We start from the raw sequence: 19,955 nt of genomic DNA on the forward strand, positions 1-19,955 counted from the left end.
TCAAGACTGAACCAACACCTAAGGTGGATTTAGGAGAACCTATGCAGATAGGTACCATCAAAGGACCTCTGACTAAAGAGGAAAAAGACAAAAGGAGAAAGATAAATCAATGTCTCTATCGTGGTAAACCAGGACATTTCGTTAAAGAGTGTCCAGTACGCCCAAATAAGCCTAAAGGAAAAAACACTGAGGTAGGTTTAGTTCAACAGTCGGAAAACTAACTGGCTCGACAAATCAAGAGGTCAATTTGTCGAGTATGATATCTAGTTTGGCCTCCACAACTCCAGACGTAACTTCTCATCATCTCAGTATAAAGGTTTCCCTACAGTCTCTTTATAGAAAAGAAAAAGTTTGGTCTGTTGACGCGTTGATTGACTCAGGGGCATCAGGCAATTTCATTGATACACATTTTTTGCAGGAATTAGATTTTAAAACAGAGTCCAAAGAGCACCCAGAGGTAGTTAGAGCAGTTGACGGTAAAGAATTATCATCTGGATTGATTCAATTTCACACTGAGACTCTTCAAATGACTTGCTTAAACAGACATAAAGAAAACATTACATTTGACATCATTGATGCCCCTCAATTTCGTTTGATTCTAGGAATACCCTGGCTCGTAAAGCATAATCCCAAGATAGACTGGGTGAAGAAAACTGTACTATTTGATTCTGAATTTTGTCATTCTTCTTGTTTTCAACCCCAAATTTCGGAATTACTAATACAAGGTAGTAATTTTCCCATGAACTCTAAAAGTGTATTACTGTTGGAAGGAGTCCCAAAAGAATATTCTGATCTCCATGATGTATTTGATAAAAGAAAGGCCAATACCCTACCACCACATAGGGATTTTGATTGTCGAATAGATTTAGTGCCAGGGGCCACCTTACCATGTAGCCGAATATATGCTCTCACCAAAAAAGAAAACGAACACTTGAGAGAATATTTAGATGAGTATCTGGCCAACGGTTTTATTCGACATGATAAGTCACCTGTATCCGCACCTCTCTTTTTTTATCCCTAAAAAAGGGAGGTGAATTGCGTTCTTGCATTGACTACAGAGCTCTAAATAATGTGACCATCAAGAATAGATATCCACTTCCACTAATTCCAACCTTATTAGATCAATTGAAAGATGCTACCATTTATACCAAATTGGACTTGCGAGGAGCTTACCATTTGGTAAGAGTTCGAAGCGGAGACGAATGGAAAACCGCATTCCGTACCAAATTCGGTTTATATGAGTATCAGGTCATGCCATTCGGACTTTGCAACGCTCCAGCAGCTTTCCAATTTTTTATAAATGAAGTTTTAAGGGAATTTTTGGACTTTTGTTGCATGGTTTACATAGATGATATTCTCATCTATTCTAAGAACACCACTGAACATGTACAACAAGTAAGAGCTATTCTTCGAAAACTTCTTGACAACTCCTTGTACATAAAACTAGAAAAAAGTACTTTTCATACTACAAGAGTAGAATTTCTTGGGTATGTTTTAAGTCCCAAAGGTATTGAGATGGATCCAAAGAAAATTCAGGCAGTTCTTGATTGGACCAGTCCTTCCACAGTGAAACAAATTCAAAGTTTTTTAGGTTTCGCCAACTTTTACAGACGATTCATTTGTAACTTTTCTCAATTATAACCCCAATAACTAGGTTACTTCGAAAGAATGTAAAATTCGAGTGGAATAGTGATGCAGAAAAAGCCTTTCAAGATCTAAAAAGGCAGTTCACTTCAGCACCAGTATTGATGCATACAGATCCTTCCATTCCCTTTATAGTCGAAGCAGAGGCTTTACAATTTGCTATTGGGGGTATTCTATCTCAAAGGCATAAAGAGACCGGTCAGATGCATCCCATTTGCTTTGTTCACGTATTTCTTCCTGAACACGTTTATCTATACCTGTCTGATCCTGCTCAGGTTTTGTAATCTCCTGATTGTCATATGCCTGAGTGTTTGCTGTAATACCGGTCTGTCCCTCCTGAGACTCAGGAGTGCTGTTGTTGTTTTCTTCTGCCTGAGTGTACTCTTTCCTTTACTGGTCCTCCTCAGAATTACTATTGGCTGTGATTTCTGTAATCTGCTTGCTTTCTTCTATTCTTGACTCGTCCTCACTATCATTCTGTCTATCTAGATAGGCTTGACCTCTGGTTCTCACAATATCTTCAGGTATATCGACTACTGGAATCCATTCATCCTGACTGGTGCTCAGTTGTTCCTCATCAGCTACTTCAGGATCGACCTCTTGGGACCCTTCAGCTGTACAACCTTCAGCCTCTACTTCGTCAGGTTCAGTCACCCTTTTAGTATGACTGGTATGATTCCAGTTCAGAATTCCTTTGCACTTTACAGCTGTGGTGGTAACCAATATTACTTGGTGTGGTTTTCCCCACAGTGGTGCTAGGCACAATTCTCGGTGTGTTCCTTTATCACTACCCAATCACCTGGATTCAGGTCATGTGCTGGAGTCAATTGCCTAGCCACACCGTCTTCCCCAACCTGGTGAGAGATAGAACGCACTGGATCAGCCAGCTCTTTGCAGTACTCGAATACCAAATCATCAGTTATGTTTATCAGCTTGTGTCCTGGTACCCATGCCTGCCTCATTGCTCTTCCCATGAGTATTTCATGGGGACTCAAGCATGTGTTTTTGTCTGTAATGCTTCTGAGTCCCATCAGAACAAGAGGTTAAGCATCAGGCCATGCCAATCGGGTAGATTCATACATCTTTCCCAATCTCAATTTGATTGTGCCGTTCAGTTGTTCTACCACTCCAGAAGCCTCTGGGTGGCATGCACAGTGGAGATTTTGCTCAATTTTGAATGCTTCACAAATTAGACAAATTATTTAATTGTTAAAATGAGACCCATGGTCTGATTCAATCATTACCGGAAAACCAAAACGAGAAATGAGTTATCTCAATACATGTTTGGCCACAGTTAAACTATCATTCCTCCTGGTGGGATAGTCCTCCCACCCATTTTGAAAACAGGCAGACAATGACAAGGACATATTTTAATCCCCGACAAGCAGGTAACGGAATGAAATCAACTTGTAGTTGTAATCTTATAAATGGGCCTTCTACCTTTCCAATTTTCCCGGGGCAAACTACAGTTTTCCTACCAGGGTTCATTTGTTGACAAATTACGCAACTCTGGCAAAGACTCTCTGCTATATTCCTGAACTTTGCATTAAACCAAGTTTGTCTGAACAGTCTTATCATTGCATCTCTACCTATATGTGTGTCCCCATGGTACATCCTAGCCATATCAGCAAGCATTCAGTCTGGTAACACAGGTCTTCCATCTAAGTAAACAATGACTCCATCTTCAGCCCTTCTCTGACAACCTATTTTCTCTCATTCTTCCTTTTCTTTTTGTTCTGCCTCATTTTGTAAATCTCTCACTTCCTCCCATGTTCTTACACCCTCTAGCAACATAAGTTGTCAGCTGATTTCACTTGCATCTATTTTCTTGTTTACTGCCATTTGATATTTGGCACAAAGTTGGGCCACTTGGTCAGCATAACAGTTACCTGCTGTCTCTGTCATTTCAAGATTGGTGAGCAGCACATTTGACCACAGCCACTTCTTTTGGCAATTGAATTGCTTCTAGTAATTCTTTTACAAAATGTCAATTTTTTTTATTATTTTTTTTAATCTATTTAATATACAAAATTTCACTGGCTTAAGCCGGTATTTTCAAATAGGCACATTTAAAATGACAGATCCGAGAGAGTAAGACTAGGATCTCAAAGAACATGCAGGACAGGCAGTAAGAAACAGCAATGAAATGTAGAGGTTCCTGAAGAAGTTATGAACTCCCTCTGCATCCAGAGTTGGCCAAAGTCATGCACAACCTCGTAACCATACTGACAATCAGTGTAAATGGTTACTTTAAAATATTTCCCAAATTTGCAAGCTTTTATTAAAGCAATCAGTTTGGCTACTTGTGCACACAGCATAAGCAGCACTCAGTCCTCCTTCCTCATGCCTCATGCATGAGCCATCTACAAATAGCTCACACTCTGATTCTTTTAGTGAGTTTATCTGTATGTCTGGGTGTGGTTTAGTACTGTATTCTGTGAGGTTGACACAATCCTGTTCTACTTCTTCCCTTACCTCTTCAAAATGTGAATTAGGTAACAGTGTCGCTGGATTTACAACAGTACATCTGGCAATTGTCACATTCTTTGCACCTAGAATGACTCGCTCATATTTAGTCAGCCGACTAGGAGTTAGGTACTGAGTGCGTGTCATGGTTAATAGAATCACGACTGCATGTGGAACATACAGTCACAGGATGTCCTATTATGATAGACTCACTTAGTTATAGGCTCATACAAGTTGCAGCTACAGCTTTCAGACATCCTGGCAACGCCGATGCCACTGGATCCAGTGTGGCAGAAAAATATGCCGCAGGACGTCGCATTAGACCATAGGTTTGGGTCAGAACTGAAAGAGCACAGTTGTCTCGTACATCACAGAATAGTGCAAATTCTTTTGAAAAATCAGGCATCCCTAATGCTGGAGCTGAACATAAGCAGTTTTGTAATTTCAGAAAAGCAGTCATGCTCTCTTCATCCCATTCTACTTGGTCTTTTTCTCTTTTCTTTGTCACTTGGATAAATGGCTTGGCTAGAAATGCAAATCCCACAACCCACTGCCTGCAGTAACCTACAACTCTGAGAATTATCCTGATTTCTTTTTGTGTCTAGGGTAAATCATGTTTCTAATTATTTTGATTATTTCTGATGTCACTCTTCTGACTCCTCTCTATCTGGTGTCCCAGATATTTGTCTGAACTTAAACGAGAAAAAAAATGTACTTGCTGGATGCAAAGGAATGGAGAAAAAGGCATGGCGCAAATCAATTACAGTGAACCATCCTGCACTCCATGGTATCTGATACAAAATTACTGCTGGATTTCGCACCACTTGGCAACATGGGACGACAATTTTGTTTACTTTGTGGAGGTCTTGTACGACCCTTTATTTCCCGCTCGGTTTCTTTATGCCAATTATAGGTGAATTACATGGACTGCTCATTATTTCTTTTAGAATACCTTGCTCAACCAAAGGTTCCATTTCTGCTGCAACACCTCGAGTATTTGGGTAGACTGAACCTTCCTTCACTGTTACTTTTATTGGATCGGCATTCGCCATCAATCCTACTTCTTTTCCGGTGAAATCCCACACTTCTGGATTTACGGTATTTTGTAGCTCTTCTGGTAAATCTTTTAGGGTAATCTTTTTAATTTCGGTCTCTTGCTTGGCTAATGTTAATTTATAGATTCCATCCTTATCTGGAGTCTGAATTTCAGCACCACTTGGGGTGCAAAAGATTGTGCAGTTCATTTCGCACAACAAATCCCTACCTAGCAAGTTTACAGGACTGGATTCACACACTACGAACTTATGCATTTCTTTAAAATTGCCAATTCGTACCTCCATTGGTTCTATAACAGGGGTCCTAATCTGTTTAATAGAAACGCCCACTACTTGGATCGCTTCTCCCGAGAGGGGTAGGTTTGGGATGTCTGCTGTTCTCACAGTAGAACGGGTATCACCAGTGTCCAACAAGAAGGTGATGTAATTTAATTCAACCTTGTCTTCCACGTAAGGACCTGACTGATCTACCGGCAAGGATACACCAAGTACGCATTCCTCTTCCCCCCCTCTCAGGCACCATCAGACACTATCCTCCTCAAAAAAAGTGTCTTGCAAGAGAAACTGTGGTGTCACCGTATTTTTCTTACTCTTTCCCTCCCAATTTGCAGTATCCACACTGTACTTGGCTTGACTCACAAAATCTGGCACAGAGGCAGGTGGTAACTGGTTTTGTATTACCTGTTGCTGTAGCTTCCTTGAAACCTAATTCTGCGTATGTGGATTAAAATTTTCATTTTGGACATTATTACTTTGTACAGACTGACACACGCTTTTCCAATGATCCAATTTTCCACACCTGTGACAGGGAAACTTTTTCTTTGCCTCTCCTCTACTCATTCTCTCTCTAGATACGCCCCCACTTCCGTCTCCTTGACCTTCTCCTTTTCCTTGATTATTTCTCTGCTGACTTAACTGGAGTTCCTGTTGCTCTGCTTATTTTACTGGTACACACATTACATTTTCTTAGAAATTCTTCTGCTTATTAGCAATTTCATCCCCGCAATATTTTGCATACTTAAGGATCTCGTCAACAGGTTTTGCCTGCCAACATATTTTATGGTCTTTAATCATTTGCGAAACCTCTGGTTTTAAACCTGACACAAAACGATAAATAAAATGTGTCATGTCCTTGTTATCAATGGTTTCCAACCCACTATACTGTTTAAATACTTGTAAAAGGTGCTCATAATATGCATGCACTGATTCATCTTTATTTTGGGTTATTCTGTCTATTTTTGTCCAATCTGTCTATATTCGGGGTATCTTTCCTTTCAAATAGGTTATTACCTGATGGTATTTTTTCTTAACATCATCTGACCGAGCTCCTGTCTTTGGATCTTTAGGGTATTAATCATTGGGCCAATCTACAGTAATTTTACATTCTGTCCACAAATCTGCAGGAACAACCATGTCAAACAAACAATCTAAATCTTTTAGCAGCACTTTTGAAATCTTTCAACTTGCCTGTACCATTCTACAGGTTTTTCTCTGAGTTTTGGGAAATCATTTGTGAATGATAGAATATCTTGTCGAGGCTATGGGACATGCACATACCCTCCTCTTGGCACTTCTCACATTGGACACAACCTTTCAACCTTTTCTGTTTCTTTCATTAAATACTCAGATGTAGTTTGATTTGCCTGAGCTTCCTCCTTTTTCTTGTCCATCTAGCTTTCCATCTGTCTAAATCTCTCCATTTTTGCAACAATGACAATAATTATTTTATCTACAATTTTCGACTGGACACATTCATGTTTTCTAAATCTTTGTCAGAAAATTCAGCTCTGTAAGGTTTCTGCAATACTATAGATTTACCTATGTCAATTCCCATGTCAGAGGCCAAATTCGTTAATTTTTCATGAAATTTTTTTGCATTTAGAGTGATGCTTCTACATATGAATAACAACTCTTCTTCACTGAATGTATTTAATCTTTCCAGCTATCATTTCTTCTAATTCTGCTCTTAATTTTAAAATGTCTAATACTTTTGGCTATGATTTTGGCTTTTTTATGTCTCTGGACCATCTCTCTATTTCTTCTGGGGTTACTATAGGGGCATTTTTATTTCCGTTAGATGTTTCAGGAGAGGAGAGGCTCTCCCAGGGCCTCTCCTCCCCTTCAAATGTCCTGAGCCGGCGGCGCTCCCCCGAGGTCGCACCTCGCGCCACGAGCCCCTGGCCCCTCCTCCCGCCGCATCCTGACTGCCCCCAATGTCCCGGGGCGGTCAAACCCAGACACGGATGGCGGGGGTAAGATGCGCACAGCGCTCCCCCGCCGAGATTTTTGCCGGCGTTCTCCCGCCCCCGTCATATCCAGGGCCGCGCCCCTGGCATTTGCGTGGCCCTGCCCACTCACCTGGACCCTCGGCGACTTCCGTGGTGGCAAACAAGCAAGAACTGCCGCCGCCACGGGTGCACCTCACGGGGTGTGCGCTATCCTGGGGGGCCACCAACAAATCCATCCGCCCTGCCTCACTGAGCAGGCGGATGGCTTCATGGACATGGTAATCCTCCACTGACATGTTGCGACCACCAAAATGCACCGCTAAATACACTCGTCCAAAACTAAAGCCACACAGGCCTGACAAAAGCCTGACCACTACAGCGCTCCCAGCCACCAGGTCACCAGAACCTAAAATGGTGGTGAGTAGGCGCCAAACTGCCCTAAATAGTCGGTGTTGAGTTCAGAGGTTGAATCAAGATACTACTGCCACATATGAGACCTTGTTATATCTTCATTCAAATCTCTCTGCATTACCACTACTACATCACCCAAAGTAGCCCAAGAAGCCTAAACTTGAGCCCAAGGGAACCCAAAGAAGCCCAAACTCGAGCTCATCTTCAGCTCAAGAAAACCCTCCCTTCTCAGCTGCCTTTTTGCTGGTAATTTCGATAACACAGTGTTCGACTCATCAAGGGAGCCGAGTGAGCTGGGCGGCAGGTGATCTGGCGCTGGTGGGCTGGGCCAGGTCAGGTTTCAGCACCCTCAACTGTGGTTAACTGTTACGTTATTTAAATTTCTCATGGTCAGCCCTGAAAAGCTATCTCTGCGCGAGACAAGGGCAGAGGACAGGCATGAACTGGACTAGAATAGGTAGGTCTTGAGTGCCTTCCTAAAAAGAAAATGGTTTTCACAGAGACAAAGTTGTGTGGGCATATTATTCCAAAGATGGGGAGCAAGGAACGAGAAAGATCTGCATCCTGCCCTGGCTTACTTAAACCTGGGGATTTTAAGCAGCGCTTTGTCACAGGATCTGAGGAATCTCACTGGAGTGTAAGGCAGAATCTTAGCAGCTAGAAAAGAAGGGCATTGGCTGTGAAAGGCACGGCAGGTTAGGCAACATAATTTAAAAATGATTCTCTTTTTTTACCAGAAGTCAATGTAGAGACTGTAGAAGTGGGGTAGTGCCCGAGCGGATAGGGAGGTTGCAGACAAGGCGCAGAGCAATGTTTTGGACCACTTGAAGTTTGGACAGTAGATCTTTGCGGATGAAAGCCAGAAGTGAGTTGCCATAATCAAGGCAACTGATTACCAAGGTTTTCCTTGAGGATAGAGGTAATAGAGGGAAAACTCTTCTCAGCAGATATCGCACATGGAAGCAGAACCCTATGGTGGCAACAATGTGTTCTTTCAAAGAAAGAGATTGATCTAAGTGGACACCAAGATTTTTTTGCTACCAATTTGGGTAAAGGGCTGGGGCCCAGCTCAACTGGCCACCATTCTGGAGCCCAAAGAAGTTAAGCTTGTCCCAATAGCATAATTTCTGTTTTTGTCGGGTTGAGTTGCAGTTGGTTATCCAACATCCAGGTGGCTATAGCCTTCATCCTGGAGTAGAACAAGGGTCTAGATTTGGACAGGTTAGAGCCAAAAGAGAAAAGTAGATGCGTATTGTCAGCGAATGAAATAATCTCACATTCAAAACCTCTGACTATCTTAGCGAGGGGGCCCATGTAAATATTACAAAGCGTAGGGCTCAAACAAGAGCCCTGGGGTACTCCATAGGTCAGTGGCATAGTTCTGGACCTATAGGGGCTAAGGATGATCGTTTGGATCTCTGTGAGAGGATATCCGCTAACCATTTGAGTGCCCTTCCTTGGATTCCTAAATCCTGGAGTCTGTCGAGATGTCATGGGTGATAACGCTGTATCAAATGTCGCTGACTGATCTAACAAAATCAATATTTTTGGAACATTAGCATCAAGCGAGCATTTAATATGGTCAGTGACCGCAAGCAAGGCTGTCTCTGTGCTGTGAAGGGGTCTAAAGCCAGACTGAGAGCTGTCTAATAGTCTGTTAGTCTCAAGAAAGGTTGTCTGTTGATAATTAATATGTTTTTCCAATAGCTTAGCCAACGAAGGTAGGAGGTAAATAGGGGGGTAGTTAGCCAAATCAGTGGGTACAAAATTGTTCTTTTTTTGAATGGGCCTGATCAAGGCAGACTTTCAGTCTAAGGGTACTGTCCTTGAAGTGATTGATAAATTAATTAGGAAACAGATTTGCGGTGCTCGTTCAAAAGCAAGATTCCACAGGACTGTAGGAGGGCAGACATCTGAAGGAGAGCCAGAGTTCACAGAGCTTAAAAGGTTGGAGGTGGTTTCTATGGAGATTACTTTAAAATTACTGAGACGAATGGGAGAGTCAGTGAGGGGAGAGGAGCTACAGGCTTCTCATGAGGTTCAGGGGCGATAGGAGGGAGGTTTATGTAAATCTTATTTATTTTGCCCTCAAAATGATCAGCCAGGGTGTCGCAAAGAGAGTGAGATGGGCTTGGATCTCAGGCACAGGCCGCTGGGTAGACAGTTATGGCCAGTTTATAGATTTTCTTTTACCAACTGATAGATTAGTCATACACCATTTCCTTTCCAATCTTTTAAAAAACTCAGTCCTTAGGTCCGGAGTATACCAAGGGGCGTGAGGTCTATGGGAACATTTTTTGCTATGGCTGTAAGGGGCAATTTTGTCTGAGTTCAGTGACATATTAAAGTTAGAGGGTGCTAGGTCTACATCAATTATGTCAGAGGGCAGGAGAGGCAATGGTGCCTTGGCGCAAGCCAGCGGGGTGACTTTTTGCCATTGTCTGGATAGCTTGTTATGGCATGTAGGGGGTTGGCTATTGGTCTTGTGGGCCGAGAGATGGAAACAGATCAGAGAATGATCAGACCAGAGTACGGGTTTAGGCAGGTCGATGCTAACTAGAGGTGTCATTGAAAAAAATTAAAGCAAGGGTATGGACCCCAGAGTGAGGGAGACACAAAGCTTGTTGCTGTAAACCCAAAGTTCCTAGGTCAGAGAATAGTTGGGTGGTGTCGGAATTCATAATGTCATCACCATAAAAGTTAAAGTCTTGCAGTAAAAGAAACTGCTGTGAGGAGAGAGCATGAGAGGCTAAGAATTCCAAGAGACGGTGGCAAAAAGGTTTTTTTGGACCAAATGGATGATAGACCAAGGCACCTTTCCAAGAGAGGTTGAGAGAGAGGTCCAGTCTGAAAACACAGGATTCCACCCAGTCTTCGGAGCTGGAATCAATTATTGTCACCTTAATATCATTAATAAAAATAATGGTGTTACCCTATCAATCTTGTTGACCCTGTTGAGTCTGAGTATTTTAAAATTGGCTGGAAGAGCTAATGAGATGGAAGTGGTAGAGGTGGAAGTTAGCCAGGTTTTAGTGAGGAATCTTATATCGTAAGAGGAGGAATAAGGAGGGTCCTAGAGTTCCACCACATGTTTTGGCAGGGATCTCATGTTGATAAGGAAGCAGTTTAAACTTTTGCCAGGGGTAGGGGTGTCATTGTGGCAGAGCAAGGTGACGGTCCTGTGTTCTTTAGCCATACCTCAGACCACCTTCCCCTACCCATTTGTAGGGCTTTGAGCTAAATAATTGGGCACTAGAGGTTTATGATCTCCTTGTAAGGTCTGTGGATTTGCACGAGAGACCTTTACTTGCCCTACTTTCCAAACCTAAACCATCCCATTTACTGCATGCAAAGCACCCCTAATGTAGGCCCCAAGGTAGCCCCAGGGGCAGGGTGCAGTGTATGTGAAAAATAGGACATGTACTTTGTGCTTTACAATGTCCTAATAGTGAAATACTGCCATTTGTGTTTGTCATTAATGCAAGGACTATCCCTCCCGTAGATTCTCAATGGAGCTGCCTTGTCACTCCAATTGTGAAAAGATAGAGATTTGGAGTTTGGGTTTCCTGAACTCAGGATTTAAGACCACATCTTTCTGTGAAGGTGGTTTTTAAATTGTGTGTTTCAAAATGTCACTTTCTTTTAAAGAGCATTTTCTTGCTTTATCATTATGTGCCTCTGCCTGTCTGTGGGATCCACGTCTGGTTTAGACTGACAGTTGGGCTGTATGTGTGTTGACTCTAGACAGTCACACAAAGGGAGCAGATGTGTGACCTGCGTATACTGATGGACCATCACCAGGCTGATGGGTCTCTCTGAGTTACAGTGGTGGGAGAAGTTGTCACTGGCACCTGAATAGAACTTTGCCTGTCCTTACACAAAGCTTCTCCATCCCCCTCTAGTGTGTCTGGAGCTACATGTAAGGTACCAGCCCCATGTGTGCAATGCATGTACTTGTGTGATTTACATGTTCTGATAGTTCTGATAGTCTGATCGAATATAGGGGAAAATAGGCCAAATGGTGCAGCCGGATGCAAAGTCCTCAGTTGGAATGTCGCAGGTTTAGATCTAAAATGAACGACACTAATTGGGTTAGCTTTATTTCAAAACATTGTTATTGCTCTTCAGGAAACCTGGGATACCTCATCCAGCTTCTGGTTGGACGGTTTCGGAGGCTTCGCTGTAGCTGCAAGCCCAAGTAATGCTGGTAGAGCTAGGGGCGGCCTTTTGACTCTTTTCTCACTTGATCTTAAAGGGTCATTGAAACAGATTGATTATGAGTCCCCGATTTGCCTGATTGTAGAAAGGGAAATTAGTCCTTCTAAGAGCACCCTGTTTATTAATTTTTATAACTCTGGCAATAAGGATCATGGTGGCGACAATATTGCTGCACTAGATTTGTTTTTAAACTCAGTCAGTCATAATACTCATACTAACTATGAATATGTGTTAATGGATGATTTTAATATTCTTCCCTGCGATTATGGTTGTGGCTTAACTGATTGTATTGAGATTACGGGATTGGAGGGGCCTCACTTTGAGCACACTAAAGCAGGTGAAGAATTTGAGGAATTCTTGGCCAATTTCAATTTCTTTGAACTAGGGAATAGGGAGGGGGGGTCTAGAATACCCACCTTCAAGGGGACAATGCCTGGAACAATAATCAATTACATTTTTGTGACCCCAGCCATTCTTAACCAAACTATTTCTTATTGCACGGTCCCCTACCCCCTTAGTGACCATAACCCCGTCCTTTTCGGGGTGGGATGGGGACCTAAGCCGGGAGAGGTTACTCTCGGACCTGCCCTACGCTCAATTGACCAGGGTAGACGGTTTAAGTGGGCAAACGTGGTCCCTGGGGATTTTTATGCTGACATTGGTCCGCAGATAAATGATCAGATCATGATTTGCCACAATCCATCCTTGCAAGGTCATGACATCATGGATGCCTTTCAAATGATCTGCAGTAATGTTTCTTCTAACCTCATGGTCAAACTGAGGAAGGGAGAAACTAAACACTGCCAATGGTTTGATGCCCCCTGTTCAAAAGCCCACAAATCCCTAAAATTGGCAGTCAAAGCAAACCCTAGGGACAGGACACTGGTTGCAACTCTAAGAAAAGATTATAAAAGATCTATTAAGAATAGACAGTATAAGATCAAATATGATGCTTGGGAGAATCTAACCTCTATCGATATCCTTCAGGACAGTAGTCAATTCTGGGACGTAATTAATCAGCCTTACTTCTCTGACTCACCTAATTTAGATACAGATTGTGTCATCCCTGATGATAGGTGGTTGGCACATCATTTTAGTTCAGTTTATGGAGATAATGGCACCATCACCCAACCACTTAACATGACCTTCCCTGAGGCTACTCCTTTGCTTTTCAATAGGGCAGAGGTCGAGAAAGCAATCCGCGCCACCTCTGGGAATAAAGCCCCTGGCCCGGATGGGGTACCGGCCGACTTTTATATACATTCACCAGAACTATGGGCCGGTATTCACGCAAATGTATTTACAGCTGCAAACAGCACCCCCCCCCCCCCAACTACATGGGCGACTTCCACGATAGTCCCCATATTTAAAAAGGGGCAACAGGATGACCCGGGGTGCTACCGGCCTATATCCCTTTTGCACTCTGCTATAAAGATCTTAGGTAGAGTCCTTTTGGCTAGGCTAAGGGATAGTTTGGAAGGCTGTGGTGGTTTGGCCGACATCCGGTATGGGTTCAGGGAGAAAAGAGGCACGATTGAGCAGTGCTCTAACTTGCACCTGCTGATTTCGAAATACACGGTGGCCAAGGAGGGGTCACTGTACCTAGCGTTCATGGACGTCTCCTCGGCCTTCGATTTGGTCAATAGGTCCAAGTTATGGGACACCCTCTTGAGGATAGGGATTGATGAAGCTCTGGTCAGGTTTATGGCCTCACTCCATCAAGAGCTTTTTGCTGTGGTGAGGGTCACCAAAGAAGGTAGATGTACGTCCCGCTTTAATTCGAAGAGGGGTGTTAGGCAGGGTTGCATATTAGCACCCCTGCTGTTCACAATTTACATCAACAGCCTGGGTAACCATCTACAGGGGGCTGCAAGAGACGTTCCATGTGTAGGAGAAGTTAAGATTACTGCTCTCCTTGTCATGAATTCGTAATCCCAACACATGTCAACACACTGTGCTCTGTCATGAATCCTTAATCCCAACACATCTCAACACACTGTGCTCTAGAAGAGAGCAGTTTATCCCTTCAGAAAACCCACCCCTGTCCCGTGCATCCAGCACGCCATAGTGAAAGGTATGATGGTTTGATGTGACTATAAATATTTTCGTTTTTTTTTATTATGCGTATCATTTTAACTTCACATTCTTACTCATGATAAATTACTGTATCGAGTTCTGATGTATAGAATTGCCAATTACTGTATCGAGTTCTGATGTAAAGAATTGCCAAGTAGTAACCTAATTTGTTGATTTTGGGGATCCGCTCTGGGAGGCTTACTGCAGACGAACAGCTTGGGGCAGACCGGCAAGATAAAGAACTTTCCAGAAACGCACACGCACGCAAAGAAAGGGTGCGCGGTGCGTCATCATCCCTCGGGTGTGGCTCGACTATAAATAGCCACACCGACGTTTCTCAACGTTTTGCCTCCTGCCGCCCTCGAGAGGAACTCACCTCAGAAGAGCCCTGGGAGCCTGATCACCTGGCAACGCCCAAGAACATCCGGACTGGAATCCTTTTCTCCGTCGCGCTGCGCTGCAAAAGAGAATACAGAATTTAAGCTAAGTGAAATCTTTTTTTATTTGTTACAAGGCGCCCAACGCAAGCAAGCAGCAATAGTTGAAAAGACTAAAGACTTACCTGAAAGCATTTCCGAAGGCTTGGTTGAATCCTATAAGGAGATAACTTGACTTTGAATTTCCTGAAAAGAAACAAGAGACTTTGAGATTAATCAAAGAGAAAACTTGGGAAAAGTACATTTGATTTTATGTTTGTTGTTTGCTTTTCTGTTCAGTTTATATCTTACTTAGGTTGTGAAGAATGAGAAAGACTTTAGAGATTACTTAGAGTAAGTGTTACAAAGAACTGGCAGAAGATAATGCGATGTGGTGTTATGTAACATAGGAAAGGAAAGTAACTTATTCTCTATGTAATTATTTAATTTAGGAATACCAAAGCTACCTATTGGGTCTCAAATCTCTCGACAACAATCTACACAGATACAAGACTCTTCACAACGACAACACAGACGCGACGCCTAGCTTCTAAAAGTCGCAGGTAGGCTCTCTTTAGGTATCACAAAAGAGAATATTGCAGAGTAGCCTAGATTGTATTGTTTACAGAAAAAAAGGTGGAAAGATTACAGAAGTTTTCTTGTTGCCTCACAGGTCGACAACCAAGGAACAGGTAGCGTCGCCGATCCGGCCTACCTCCCTTTTTTCTATTTGATTACCTAGTGTACTACTAAATCACTGGGTGTTGCCTAGAATTCGGGGAAGTTGGTCCATAACGTCTCTGCAAAATCCTTCTACAAGCATCCTACAGGTAAGAGTGCTTGTAACCTTAACAGAAGGCAAAGCCCACAACGATTATTTCGCCCAGACGTTATGGATCCTTCCGCCTCGATTTCTCTGCAAGGTATAGCAGATATGTTGACTGCTATACAAACCGAAAATTCTGCCCTTCGTAGAGATGTTACTGTAATTCAAAACAGTATTCAATCCGGCCCTAGTACTTGGAGTTTTTCCCCAACTCAGAGATCAGTATTGAAACCACCAACTTTCCAACCAGGACTTCAAACCTTGCATTCTAGTTCCCCTACAGCACCAACTCAGATTCAAGTGGTGACTCCTGTACCAGTTCCCTTAGCACAACCTGAAAGATTTTATGGGGACAGTAACAAGTTCTCAATCTTTTTAAATCAATGTCATCTACATTTTATTGCCAATCCCACAGCTTTTCCTGATGATTCCTCCAAGATAGCTTTCATTCTATCCTATATAGTATCGGTTACCGCCTTGTGGTCAGTACCGATAGTAGAACGTGATGACCCCATTCTTTATGACCTTAGACGGTTTAAAAATACGATGAAGAAATTGTTTGCTAAACATGTTTTTGTTCAATCTGCAGATCATGAACTACTTCATTTAAAACAAGGTTCATCAGACTTGCTACATTATATATCTCAGTTTAACAGATTAGTAATGGAAGCTCGCTGGCCAGAAGGTAAGAGGGTTTCACTCTTTTATAAAGGCTTAAAGGATGAGTTAAAAGATATGATTACGCAAATTTTAGATCCAGCTGATGATATTGAGGAGTTCATTGATCTAGTGGTTAAACTAAATCATCGTTTGTCTGAACGCAGAGGAGAAAAAGGGAAATCTGAACAAAAGCTATTTTCTTTCAAAGATAGAATTAGTGTCAAGACTGAACCAACACCTAAGGTGGATTTAGGAGAACATATGCAGATAGGTACCATCAAAGGACCTCTGACTAAAGAGGAAAAAGACAAAATGAGAAGGTTAAATTAATGTCTCTATTGTGGTAAACCAGGACATTTCGGTAAAGAGTGTCCAGTACTCCCAAATAAGCCTAAAGGAAAAAACACTGAGGTAGGTTTAGTTCAACAGTCGGAAAACTAACTGGCTCGACAAATCAAGAGGTCAAATTGTCGAGTATGATATCTAGTTTGGCCTCCACAACTCCAGACGTAACTTCTCATCATCTCAGTATAAAGGTTTCCTTACAGTCTCTTTCTAGAAAAGAAAAAGTTTGGTCTGTTGACGCGTTGATTGACTCAGGGGCATCAGGCAATTTTATTGATACACATTTTTTGCAGGAATTAGATTTTAAAACAGAGTCCAAAGAGCACCCAGAGGTAGTTAGAGCAGTTGACGGTAAAGAATTATCATCTGGATTGATTCAATTTCACACTGAGACTCTTCAAATGACTTGCTTAAACAGACATAAAGAAAACATTACATTTGACATCATTGATGCCCCTCAATTTTGTTTGATTCTAGGAATACCCTGGCTCGTAAAGCATAATCCCAAGATAGACGGGGTGAAGAAAACTGTACTATTTGATTCTGAATTTTGTCATTCTTCTTGTTTTCAACCCCAAATTTCGGAATTACTAATACAAGGTAGTAATTTTCCCATGAACTCTAAAAGTGTATTACTGTTGGAAGGAGTCCCAAAAGAATATTCTGATCTCCATGATGTATTTGATAAAAGAAAGGCCAATACCCTCCCACCACATAAAGATTTTGATTGTCGAATAGATTTAGTGCCAGGGGCCACCTTACCATGTAGCCGAATATATGCTCTCACCGAAAAAGAAAACGGACACTTGAGAAAATATTTAGATGAGTATCTGGCCAACGGTTTTATTCGACATGCTAAGTCACCTCTCTTTTTTATCTCTAAAAAGGGAGGTGAATTGCGTCCTTGCATTGACTACAGAGCTCTAAATAATGTGACCATCAAGAATAGATATCCACTTCCACTAATTCCAACCTTATTAGATCAATTGAAAGATGCTACCATTGATACCAAATTGGACTTGCGAGGAGCTTACCATTTGGTAAGAGTTCGAAGCGGAGACGAATGGAAAACCGCATTCCGTACCAAATTCGGTTTATATGAGTATCAGGTCATGCCATTCGGACTTTGCAACGCTCCAGCAGCTTTCCAATTTTTTATAAATGAAGTTTTAAGGGAATTTTTGGACATTTGTTGCATAGTTTACATAGATGATATTCTCATCTATTCTAAGAACACCATTGAACATGTACAACAAGTAAGAGCTATTCTTCGAAAACGTCTTGACAATTCCTTGTACATAAAACTAGAAAAAAGTACTTTTCGTACTACAAGAGTAGAATTTCTTGGGTATGTTTTAAGTCCCAAAGGTATTGAGATGGATCCAAAGAAAATTCAGGCAGTTCTTGATTGGACCAGTCCCTCCACAGTGAAACAAATAAAAAGTTTTTTAGGTTTCGCCAACTTTTACAGACGATTCATTTGTAACTTTTCTCAAATTATAACCCCAATAACTAGGTTACTTTGAAAGAATGTACAATTTGAGTGGAATAGTGATGCAGAAAAAGCCTTTCAAGATCTAAAAAGGCAGTTCACTTCAGCACCAATATTGATGCATCCAGATCCTTCCATTCCTTTTATAGTCAAAGCAGATGCTTCACAATTTGCTATTGGGGGTATTCTATCTCAAAGGCATAAAGAGACCGGTCAGATGCATTCCATTTGCTTTGTTCACGTACTTCTTCCTGAACACGTTTTTCTATACCTGTCTGATCCTGCTCAGGTCTTGTAATCTCTTGATTGTCTTATGCCTGAGTGTTTGCTCTAATACCTGTCTGTCCCTTCTCAGACTCAGGAGTGCTGTTGTTGTTTTCTTCTGCCTGAGTGTACTCTTTCCTTTACTGGTCCTCCTCAGAATTACTATTGGCTCTGATTTCTGTAATCTGCTTGCGTTCTTCTATTCTTGACTCGTCCTCACTATCATTCTGTCTATCTAGATTGGCTTGACTTCTGGTTCTCACAATATCTTCAGGTATATCGACTACTGGAATCTATTCATCCTGACTGGTGCTCAGTTGTTCCTCATCAGCTACTTCAGGATCGACCTCTTGGGACCCTTCAACTGTACAACCTTCAGCCTCTACTTCGTCAGGTTCAGTCACCCTTTTAGTATGACTGGTATGAATCCAGTTCAGAATTCCTTTGCACTTTACAGCTGTGGTGGTAACCAATATTACTTGGTGTGGTTTTCCCCACCGTGGTGCTAGGCACAATTCTCGGTGTGTTCCTTTATCACTACCCAATCACCTGGATTCAGGTCATGTGCTGGAGTCAATTGCCTAGCCACACCGTCTTCCCCAACCTGGTGAGAGATAGAACGCACTGGATCAGCCAGCTCTTTGCAGTACTCGAATACCAAATCATCAGTTACGTTTAGAAGCTTGTGTCCTGGTACCCATGCCTGCCTCATTGCTCTTCCCATGAGTATTTCATGGGGACTCAAGCATGTGTTTTTGTCTGGAATGCTTCTGAGTCCCATCAGAACAAGAAGTAAAGCATCAGGCCATGCCAATCGGGTAGATTCATACATCTTTCCCAATCTCAATTTGATTTTGCCGTTCAGTTGTTCTACCACTCCAGAAGCCTCTGGGTGGCATGCACAGTGGAGATTTTGCTCAATTTTGAATGCTTCACAAATTAGACAAATTATTTAATTATTAAAATGAGACCCATGGTCTGATTCAATCATTACTGGAAAACCAAAACGAGAAATGAGCTCTCTCAATACATGTTTGGCCACAGTTAAACTATCATTCCTCCTGGTGGGATAGTCCTCCCACCCATTTTGAAAACAGGCAGACAATGACAAGGACATATTTTAATCCCCGACAAGCAGGTAACGGAATGAAATCAACTTGTAGTTGTAATCTTATAAATGGGCCTTCTGCCTTTCCAATTTTCCCGGGGCAAACTACAGTTTTCCTACCAGGGTTCATTTGTTGACAAATTAAGCAACTCTGGCAAAGACTCTCTGCTATATTCCTGAACTTTGCATTAAACCAAGTTTGTCTGAACAGTCTTATCATTGCATCTCTACCTATATGTGTGTCCCCATGGTACATCCTAGCCATATGAGCAAGCATTCAGTCTGGTAACACAGGTCTTCCATCTAAGTAAGCAATGACACCAACTTCAGCCCTTCTCTGACAACCTATTTTCTCTCATTCTTCCTTTTCTTTTTGTTCTGCCTCGTTTTGTAAATCTCTCACTTCCTCCCATGTTCTTACACCCTCTAGCAACATAAGTTGTCAGATGATTCCACATGCATCTATTTTCTTGTTTACTGCCATTTGATATTTGGCACAAAGTTGGGCCACTTGGTCAGCATAACAGTTACCTGCTGTCTCTGTCATTTCAAGATTGGTGAGCAGCACATTTGACCACAGCCACTTCTTTTGGCAATTGAATTGCTTCTAGTAATTATTTTACAAAATGTCAATTTTTTAAATTTTTTTTAATCTATTTAATATACACAATTTCACTGGCCAGTATTTTCAAATAGGCACATTTAAAATGACAGATACAACAGAGTAAGACTTGGATCTCAAAGAA

The sequence above is a fragment of the Lissotriton vulgaris genome, chromosome 11 (assembly GCF_964263255.1).
Source record: "Lissotriton vulgaris chromosome 11, aLisVul1.2, whole genome shotgun sequence".
Classification (NCBI taxonomy): domain Eukaryota; kingdom Metazoa; phylum Chordata; class Amphibia; order Caudata; family Salamandridae; genus Lissotriton; species Lissotriton vulgaris.